Source organism: Akebia trifoliata, chromosome 5 (assembly GCF_017979445.1).
Source record: "Akebia trifoliata isolate Shusen 1 chromosome 5, ASM1797944v1, whole genome shotgun sequence".
NCBI classification, from domain to species: domain Eukaryota; kingdom Viridiplantae; phylum Streptophyta; class Magnoliopsida; order Ranunculales; family Lardizabalaceae; genus Akebia; species Akebia trifoliata.
The window spans coordinates 17,242,417-17,251,993 of NC_141379.1; the positions used below are offsets into that span (position 1 = coordinate 17,242,417).

The window sequence follows — 9,577 nt, forward strand, 5'->3', positions numbered from 1 at the left end:
AATATGCGTTTGGACTTCGAATATTTGATATTTTGGCATATTATTTTTATGGTTCAATCAAGCATTATCTTTGTGGTTCAATTGAGGGTCGTTTAGGGTGACCCTAAATAATGCAAAATTTTAAAAGTCGGTGTTATTAGGAACGGATTAATAGTCGTTGAAGTAGGGAGATTGCGGTTTTATTTTATTTTATTAGGTGTGCGATGATCTATCCTTGGATGTTTTTTTTTCTTCTTAAAAAATAAAAAAATAAAAAAAATATAAACTTTTTATTTTTGTAGGTGTGTAACAATTTTATTTTTTATTTTTTATGATCAATTTGTTTTGATAAGAGAACTGTGTTGTCCGTTGACAGCAAGAAAAATTGATATAAAAAAATAAAATAAAGTAAAACAAAAGAGGAGTTTTTAGCATCCTGTTGGCAGCAACAATGTGCTGTTTGGGTTGGTGTGCCATGAGTAATGTCACACTTTTCAATTTTCACACCATCTTAAACAGCAACGTTGAGGGTTTGAGTGGTGTATTATGGATAAAATCTGTTTTATTTCTTATTGCCACACCATCTTCCCAAACGGCTTAGACCCAGCTTCGTCGTCTTCGGAAAGAGACCGGTCGATTGAACCTCTCAAGCTGATTGGTTTCATTCTCCCATAGAGCCACTAATACTTTAAAAAAAAAAAATTCAATTTCTGATGAGAGAGAGAGAGAAAGATAGATTGGAAAAAAGAAATTATTAGGTTGTTTGAAATTGAAGTTGAAGAGAGGAGGATAACATAATGTCGAAGAAGATGGTGAGTTTGGGGAGTTGTGATGGAGAGGTGTTCGATGTGGCTCTTCAATCTCAGATTATCAAACATATGATCGAAGACGATTGCGCAGACGATGTGATTCCATTGCCCAACGTAACTGGGTTGATCAAGCCACTTCCTTTGACTTGATTTTGGTTGCAAACTATATGAACGTTAAGAGTTTGTTGGATCTGACGTGCCAGACAATGGCTGACATGATCAAGGGAAAGACGCCAGAGAAGATTCGCAAGAAATTTAACATCAAGAACGACTTCATCCCAGAGGAAGAGATGGAAGTCTGGAGAGAGGATCAAAGACAATAAAGATAGATATTATAATGATAATGAAACTATAGAGATATATAAATCTGGTGGAGCAGATCTTGATGGAAATCAGCCTGGTGATCTTTATGTTACAATCAAGGTCCAGGAAGATCCTGTTTTTCGAAGAGAAGGTCTTGATATCCATGTTGGTGCCACTTTGAGTGTTACTCAAGCAATTCTAGGAGGGATTAGTCAAGTCCCAACTCTGACAGGAGATGTTGTTCTTTAGGTTCGTCAAGGCACTCAACCGGGTCATAAGGTTGTTCTAAAGAAAAGGGATTAAGGCCAGGAGCTCCGTTTCGTTTGGTGATAATATGTACACTTCAACATCAGCATTCCAACGAATTTGACATAGAGGCAACGTAGTTTGATTGGTGAATTCATCTTTTGGCAGCAAGGTTATAAAGCAGCAAAAAGAATATATACGTAAGTGCTATGGTTTTAAAAAAAAACAAAAACAAAAACAAAAAAAGGAGGGCGCTGATGGTTATGCTGAGAGTAAGCAAAGAGAGAATGAGTGTAGTGTGGATGCGTGAGTTTGTGTTTGATGGCAGCAACAAAATAATGAAAAATTAAAAAACAATGACTTGAGTATTTTGTGTGCTGCCAGCAACATAAAAGAGAAAGGTAGCAACAAATTAAAAAACAAAAAGTGTGGGTTTTATGTGGTGGCAAGAATAAAAAAAAAACGTGGGTTGTGGGTGTTGGTAGCAAACAGAAAAAAAACATACAAAAAGGGAAGGACATCCTCACCAAGTTAGTAAGGTTTCAAATCTCGCTAAAGGTCTTTGACCTCTCCACGTGGCAGCAACACATTTTTTTTTCATAAAAAAAAAAAAAAAAAAGATTTACTTGGTTGATTCATTATTGCATTTTAATAAATAAATAAATAATCAATTTGTTTTTTTAAATAAAAATAGAGTCATTTTTGCTTTAGCTCGTTTTCAAAAAAAACAAAAAAATAAAAAGTAAAAATAAAAAAGTCTTTTTGTTTTACTAATAAAACATGATTCGGCTTTTTTTTTTTTTTTTTTTTAATTCGGTTGAGCCAATTCAGTCGAACTTGCATTACATCATGTAACAAGCTACTTGTGCTTGATATGTGCGGCTCGGTCTTAACATATTTTCCCTTTGATTTGCGTGTTTTCATAATATGTATTGCTATGATACCCCAATTTCGAATGTCATAAATCAGGTTGACTCGTGTGAATTATAGATCTCATGCAATTCATTGTTTATACTTGATTCATTCTCTTTACGCTTCATGCCAATGCTTCCATGTGATATTTCTCAAGGTTATATGATGTTAAATGCTCCGAGACGAGATAACTCGATCAGTCCATGGTTGAATAGGTTGTATGTTAGATTAGGGTGCATGATTTTCATTTTGATACCAATTCATATGATCATACCCCTTGGAAGTCTTGATCGATTGAACCTTAAGTCTAACATGTTGATTGATTGATTTTGTTGATTGGTCTTGATCGATTGGTTGATTTTAATTCCTTCTGATTTGCATGCTATGATTTTGATCTTAATAATCTTCTAATAATTGTATTCACTATGATTGTGGTTCATTAATGATCTAATTTAACCTACGAGCTCATTTATTTGGAAAATGCCCCGGGCACACCCCACCCTGTTTTGCACGCTTGCATGTCACATATAGCCAACGTGGCACTAGTGCGTGGCCCGGTCTCTTCGGAGACGTGATGTCATTCATGACAACCACAACCCCAGTCACATACCTTAGGGTATATCAAACTGGGACATCAGTACCGTCTGATCAGGTAACTCTAAAAGGTATATCGATACACCCAGGCTGGAGCGACTTGAGCCTTTGACCTATTGTAAGCCACACAGTCACATGTCCCTTTGCCAACGTAGTACTAGTACATGGTCGGTTCCCTCGTGGGATGCCAAACCATTTGTAATTGGTGCTTCAATTTTTTTTTAAATCTGATTTGTTGAAAAAATAAATGGATTCATTTGAATTGATCGCCCGATTGTTGATCTTGATGGATTGCATTTAAATCATGAACATGGTTGAGATTGAAAAATGGATCTGATTTGGATTGTGAATCCGACTCAAGATGGATATGTGTCGTGGTTTAGATCAAAATTGAAGGATGTGGGTTGTGGGACCCATTTTTGAAGTGGATATGGGTCATGGTTTGGATCGAAATTGAAGGATGTAGGTCATGGACCCATTTGAAACAGATATGGGTCGTAGACCCATTTTTAAAGTGGGTATAGGTCGTGAACCCATTTAGACATGGATATGGGTTGTGAACCCAATTGGGCGTGGATACGGATCGTGGACCCATTTGAACGGATATGGGTCGTGGACCCAATTGAAAGTGGATATGAGTCGTGCACCCATTTTTGAAGTGGGTATGGGTCGTGTACCTATTTGAAGTGGATATGGGTTGTGGACCCATTTGAAGTGAATATGGGTCGTGGACCTATTTGAAACAGATATGGGTCGTAGACCCATTTTTGAAGTGGGTATGGGTCGTGGACCCATTTGAGAGGTGAATATGGGTCGTGGACCCAATTATAGTGGATATGGGTCGTGGACCTAATTCGAGATGGATATGGGTCATGGACCCAATTGAAGCGGATATGGATCGTGGACCCATTTTTTATGTGGATATTAGATGATGGATGATAATGGATTTAATTGTGAGTGAGGTTGATAGTGCACCACGTTGGATGAGACCAACTTTAATCAATGAAGCATAGACGAGTTCCGTTTGGATCAAACAAAATGTGGCGAGCGTAGGCCCTAAGTTTAACGATAAAAGTGATCTATTTAATCATTTTTAAGCCTCAAAACCTAAATAAAAATAAAGTTCAAGAAGAAAAATTATTAGGACTGACATAAGAAACAAAATGAATAAAAAAATATTTTTTTTTTGGGTCCGTTTTTCATGAACGGACTTAACATTTTTATGCTGGTTCGTGCTTCAAATACGAACTAGAATCTTAAAATATATTTTTTTTCACTCTGGTCCGTGCTGCATGCACGGACCTAAAAAAATTTGTCAAGTCCTACTTTAAGCACAGACTTAACCATTTTTCTTGAGTCTGTGTTTCAAACACAGACCAGAAGCTTTTCTGGCATTCTGAAATGACTCTATTTTTGGTCCTCATCCAGTTTTGGCCCAAAATTTCTAGATTTTGAGGCACATAGCCTCTGTTTTTAGGCTTGGACCACAAATTCTTTTTTTGATGATGCAAACATAAATGAAATGTAGATTTCCCTCTTTACTTCGAGGGATATATGATGAGTGTCTCCAAACACTCAATTATACACACATTTTTCGAATATTTATCTTGATTTTTGTAATTATTTTTTTATATTAAGGTAATAATCATGATAAGCCTCAAAACACAATGTTGCATGTTAATTAAGCTTAAATATATATAAATAAATTTATTTACTAGATAAATCTAATTATGTGTGTTTCTTGTGTAGAAAATCAATAATTTGGAATCAAAATCTTAAGGCAAAAACATTTGGGCCCACTTTAGAATGTCCTAATCCTTAACTCATATTCTCCTCTTTTGTCTTTTTGTACAAAGAAAAGTGGAGGCTACTTTTAAACTCTTCTACACACATTTTTCTCTATAAATAGAGCCTCAAACTCTAGAGAAAGGGTCCCATCTTGGTTCTCTTATCCAAGACTCCTTTAATCTAAGGCTCTTAGCCTACTCTCTTATTTTTTGTATTTTCATTTTCTAGTTATTTTCTTTTGGCTAAATAGTCTTGTAAGAAGTAGAAGAAGAAGAAGTTGTAAGTTTCTCCATGAAATGAAGAAAAGATATTTCATCTCTTATCTTCCCTCTCTTGCAATGACATTAGGCTAAGTTCCCCTCCATTGGAGAGTGGAAAAGCCTAGAGCAAGTTCTTGTGTTATTTCTAATTTCATGTCTTTCTTTTATTTAAAATACTTATGAGTTCTCTTTAAGTTTCTTGCACCTTTTATTCTTAATATAGATACATTATGCTTAGATTAGATCAAGATAAAGTATGCTTAAACTAGATAATTGGTAGTAGTAAGTTTTCAAAGAATTCTACTTTGTTTATGTTCCCTTATTTCATTTCATTTGCAAAACTTTCCGATCTAAGGAGCTAATACTAAGTCCTTACGATTGAGTTATAAAAAGGCTAGAAACTAGGAATTGCTCATCAACATTTTCTAGGTAGATCCACCTCCAATGGTGTTTTAATTTCATTTACTTTAATTTATTTTCTAGCGATTTTACATTTTCTTATAAGTTCAAAAATACAAAGAAAAACAGTTTTAATTCCTTTTAGTTAATTTGAATTTTATCTTCTTAGCTTAACTCTATTCCTCCTTTCTCTTGGCTTCGATCCCTTACTTGCCCCACAAGTAAGGTAAAAGTAAGATTATTATTAACTCCAGTGAGAAGAACAACGATAGTCTCATCAAAATTTTGGCGCCGCTGCCTCATAGGATCTAAATTTGTGATCTACACAGACCACGCAAGATTGAAGTACCTTCTATCAAAGAAAGATGCTAAAGCAAGGTTAATCCGTTGGATTCTACTGCTACAAGAGTTTGATATCGAGATTCGAGACAAAAAGGGGGCAGAAAATGTCGTATTTAATCACTTGTCTAGGATAGTTAACAAGCCATCTGAGGAGTCCTTACCTATCTCTGAATCCTTTCCCGATGAGCAACTTATGGAAATCTCTCAAGCCAACGCTCCATGGTAGGCGGACATAAATGAAATGTAGATTTCCCCCTTTACTTCGAGGGATATACAAAGAACACAAAAGGGAAAATGGCCTAGAATCTATACAACTTGTTTTCGTGGGCTAAAAAAAATGAAAATTACATCACATATGAGCATGGGATGGATACACATTTGATTTTGAAAATTAGTATCCTAAGTTTATTATTTACGTTTCGATGCATGCGGGTTTGTAGGTAGTTTTTCGAATACCCATTCTTCAAACCTCGATGTACACCGGAATGTCCACGTCTTTGGTTGGTGAATGGAGTGGATGTTCTCCTCCCCGCCACCCAAAATAATGATCTCGGGGGCTTGAGAGTACCGGCATCCAGGGATAGAAATTTAACAAGGGAGGGGGTGGTTTGTACATTGGGATATGAAACACGCATTGAAAGCGCCCTCGATCTGCGGGGTGCGCGGATCCGCTTTTGACCCTTGAGGTTTGGGAGTCGCCGCCTAGTTATTGTGGTCTAGGAACCAAACTGACTCTAAAATGGATAAAAACTAATCTACTACAGAAAATCCGAATCCGGGGATCATGTTACGGGGTTGGAAGGTGTTAGGCACCAACCCCGCCCGGTCATTGCCGGTCTCTACTTATCCCAAATAAAGTTACATCGCTAATGACAAACCTAGATTAAAAAAATAATAAAAAAAAACTTACCTTCGATCTGCAAAAGTGTTATTCCCTCAGATCTGGTGAGAATGGCTCTTTGTACCGTATTCCTTACTTCGTTCTATCTCCGGATCTGATTCCTGATCTCCGAGATAAGGTATCTCCTTCTTGGATCTGGGTGCTTCGAATTTGTTGTGGATTTTTGGGATGTTTTTGAGAGGTTTTTGGGTGTTTTTGAGGCTAAAATCGGAGTAGGGGTGTTAGGGAAGGAGTTGGGGCTCCAAAATTAGGGTTTTGGGGAGGCTATGGAGGCTTCTTTACTTACTTTTCCTAGGGTTTTTTCTTTGATACGAAAATAGGGTGTGGAGGCTCCTATTTATAAAGTTTTTAGAAGCATTAGGGTTTGATTAGGGTTTCTTTTAGGGTTTCAATTAGGGTTTTGACTTAGTCTTTAGGGTTTTAGGGTTTTGACTTTAGTCTTATGAGATTGACTTGATTAGTTTAGATTAGGGTTTGGATTTAGGGTTTTGACCTTAGTCTTATGAGATTGACTTGATTAGTTTAGATTAGGGTTTTGATTTAGGGTTTTGACCTTAGTCTTATGAGATTGACTCGATTAGTACCTTGACTTCAGTCTTGCTTGATTGACTTTAATTTTGACTTCAGTCTCACTTGATTGACTTTAATACCTTGACTTTAGTCTTGCTTGATTTACTTTTAATTTTTGGAGAACCCCCCTCTAAAATATCTTTAATTCTTTGGACCCCCAAATGGAGGGGTCCTTAAAGAAATATCCCACGAACCCTCAACAATTTTGCCTAAGAGTCCAATTAATCGATTTTTTAGGTTCAAAGTTTTAAATTAATTCCATTAATGTTTCACTTTAATTATTTAATGTTTTATGTATTAATTTCGAATTTTTTAATTATGAAAATTGTGAAATTACCGTTTTGCCCCCGGAGAGGACTTTTCACGTTTCAAGTCGGTTTTTAATGTTCTAGGATGTTTTAGAATCTGTTTTTCATAAGGAATTCAATGAGAATGTTGGTTTGTGTCATTTATGAAATTTTTTATGTGAAATTATTGTGAACTTTATGAGGGACATTTTCGTAATTTTGTCAAATTCTGTTAAAATTGGTGAAATGATTTATTTGGTTCCGATTTGTTATTTTATGTGTTCGAGAGAGTTTTCCTAAGCGTAATGTAGGCTCTAGGGTTGTTTTGAGGTTAGGGGTATTTTGGTAATTTAATCATTTTTAGTGATTTTTATCGTGAAGTTTCTTTTTGGTTTGCAAGATGATGATTTCTATGTTTCTGGGGTCGTATTTTCCTAGCGTACGTGGTTTCTAAGTTTTGTCAGTTCGAGATACCTTATCTGGATTTCTGAAACATATCTGGTAACAAAATAAAGTATTGGAATAGACATCCATCATTGGGAACCTTTGCGATCGGGTCGACGACTTGATTAATCAGGCGGATACAAAAATGGGGTGTCTACACGCATGCATGTGCATTTTTTTTTTGAAAAATGTATCCATCCTTACATCATTGTTCTCAAAATAAAATAAAAGAAGATGGTCGGACCCGTTAGTATGACTCCCCAGTGGAGTCGCCAAGCTGTGGACATGTGATTTATTCATTTTTGAATATATCATCTACTTTGGGGTGTTTTGGAGTCGTCACCATTCATATTAGAAATGGGTATAATGGTCACCCGGATTGTATATTTTGAAAAATCATTTTTTGACGTTAGTGACTCTCGTATGGATAAAGTACATGGTCCAACTTTTTATTTAGGTAAAAGGGTCCATTTTATAGAGTAGGGAAGGTGTTAGGCACCTTACTCCATCCACCGTTGGTGATAACCCCGGATTCTGTCATTTTTGAGATTAAAACAAAAAATAAAAATAAAATTGAAAAGATCCGATATGTGCCCTCAAGTATGAGGGACTTTAATATTGGTTCAAACCATTGATGGCACCCTTATTGAGAAAGGGGCCCTTTGGTGATTCAAACCATTGTAGTGTGTGCAAAGGTGTAGAGAAAGGAGGATGAGTAGAAGATGGAAGTTGAAGGGTGTGTTATTTTGTCCAAATCCACCTTGTTCTTCTTGACTTTCTTCAAAGGTTGACTCTTCTTTAACTTTCCTTGACTTTCTTGAGAGAGTTGAGAGTTGAGAGAAAGTTGAGAGTTGAGAGTTGAGAGTAATGAGGTGAGTAGAGAGATTTTTTTAGAAAGTATTTTTCTCAAATTTTCATTAGGGATTGAGAGTTGATAAAGAAGGGATTTTTATAGAATTTGGAAGTTATTTTTAAGGGTAATATGGGGTAAAATGATGGGAAAGGATAGAATGGTCTGGGGTTTAAGAGAGGAGTGTGTGTAAATTTATGGGGATTGAAGGGTATTTGTGTAAGAAGGTTAAATGGGTGATTTGTGATCCAAATGGTTTGGATCCTACCCAACCCATTTGGGTAGAGTGTTTGGTGAGGTGAGATGATGGGTGTTTAAGATGGTGGTTGTGATTGAATGGTGTTTGGTTTAAGAGAATGGAGGGTGTAAGAGGGTGGTTGGTGATATTTTGAGAGGGTGAGAGAGATGATGTCATGTGTTAAAATGAGTGGAAATGAAGGGTTGAGATGAGTTGACGAGTGTTTGATTTGAGAGGAGGGGTGTAGGTTTAGATTGTAGATGTGGGTTTTGTAGGGAATGATGAGGGTAGATTAAGGGGAGGTGTAAGTTGTAAGTGTTTGATTTGAAAGAATGGATAGGGTAGGTTAGGGGGGTGTAGGTTGTAAGTGTTTGATTTGAAAGAATGGATATGATAGGTTAGGTTGGAGGTGTAGGTAGATGATATTTAGAGAAAAGTAATTGGATAGTTAATTTTTTAGAGAAAGGTGATGGGAGTTGGTAATTTGATGAAGGAGGTGAGATGGGGTGATGACATGTGTCATACCTTGATGATATTGGGTGATTGGTTGTGATGTTGGGCTTGGGTAGAGAATTGGGCTTGAGTAATGTGTTGGGCTGAATAGGAATAAATTTTGGTTGAGTTGAATGGGTTTGGGTAATGGGTAGAACAAGAA

General features: G+C 36.4%; 1 pseudogene; it reads left to right on the plus strand.

Moving 5' to 3' along the window:
• The first annotated feature begins 776 nt into the window (after positions 1-776).
• LOC147401579 (SKP1-like protein 1 pseudogene) lies at positions 777-1,111 on the plus strand (annotated as a pseudogene).
• Positions 1,112-9,577: the final 8,466 nt, after the last annotated feature.